Source organism: Pteropus vampyrus, unplaced genomic scaffold (genome assembly GCF_000151845.1).
Source record: "Pteropus vampyrus isolate Shadow unplaced genomic scaffold, Pvam_2.0 Scaffold12, whole genome shotgun sequence".
Classification (NCBI taxonomy): Eukaryota; Metazoa; Chordata; class Mammalia; order Chiroptera; family Pteropodidae; genus Pteropus; species Pteropus vampyrus.
Window position 1 is genome coordinate 2,483,039 of NW_011888793.1, and position 1,312 is coordinate 2,484,350.

At 37.3% G+C, this 1,312-nt stretch overlaps 1 pseudogene; it reads left to right on the forward strand.

The window, feature by feature from the left end:
- The first annotated feature begins 687 nt into the window (after positions 1–687).
- LOC111732854 lies at positions 688–806 on the forward strand (annotated as a pseudogene).
- Positions 807–1,312: the final 506 nt, after the last annotated feature.

Here is a 1,312-nt window from a genome sequence, read left to right on the forward strand (position 1 = left end):
TAACCGTGCTGCTCACTCTCAGGAAATATCTCACTCTTTATTTTATGCAGAAAACATTAGTCATTATACTGTAACACCTCTCTAGCAAGTTTATCAACCAACCTATACCCACACCCATCCTATTCTCTTTCCCTCCTGTTAAAATAGAGATGCTCCTCCCTTAGTACAAGACCAATGTCTCTGTTTCTTCCTTGGATCCCATCCCCACCCACCTTTTAGGAACCATATTATCATTAATTATCCCTTCTAACTTCAGCCTCTCTTGGATTCTGATCAGTATCTAAACATATTAAAGTGTCCTCTATTGTAACAAACCTGTAACAGCTGACATTTACAAAGTAATTACTATGTACTATTGTTTTACGTGTCATATATGCAACTATTGAATCATCATAGTACCCTATGAAGTAGGTAGTATTTTTATCGTCATTTTCAAGAGAAAACAGATTCAGAGAGATTATATAACTTGTCCAAGTTCACACAGCTGATGAGTAAAATGGGATTCCAACCCAGCCAGTCTGGTTCCATAGCCTTTTCTATTCGCTAGATTCCCCATTGATCCGTTTTTATTGTTTATTATTTTTCTAGGTTTTTTAATTGCATTATCTCGTCTCCTCATGACTTCCTCCCCACCTCCCAACTTATATTACGATAAATTTGAAATTTATAGAAAAACTGTAAGAATAGGTCTACGGCCATGCCACTCTGAACATGCCCGATCTTGTCTGATTTCAGAAGCTAAGCAGGGTTGGGCCTGGTTAGTACTTGGATAGGAGACCACCTAGGAAGACCATGTGCTATAGGCAGGAGGAAGCTGCAAGAATAGTACAATGGGCACCTATTATGTATCTTTTATCTAGATTCACTCACATCTACACACACACACACACACACACAGGCAATTACTCAGTGACATGACTCAAATTTCAGTTACCATGGTGTACTAACTGTAATTACATAAAGTATAAACTTCACTACCAGAACTTCAGTCTTCAAAGCACCGCATAATTAACAAATGTCCATCATAATCAGTGACAGTGACCAATCACATTTCTTTCCAAATCTGTCAGTGATTGGTCACTGCATATCTGTTATTCAGTTCATACACAGACAGCAAAGCATGCAGTTGTGTTGCCTCCTTGTCTCCCAGTGAAAACTCACATTTTATAAAAATAGATATGTGAAAGAGGAAATGGGCCAAAAAAGATTAAAGTGCAGGAAAAAAAAACTGAAAGTGAGAATACTGAAAGTGAAATTAGAATCAAACATAAATGGAGTTATAGAAGAGATAACTTATAGAGTATTGACACTG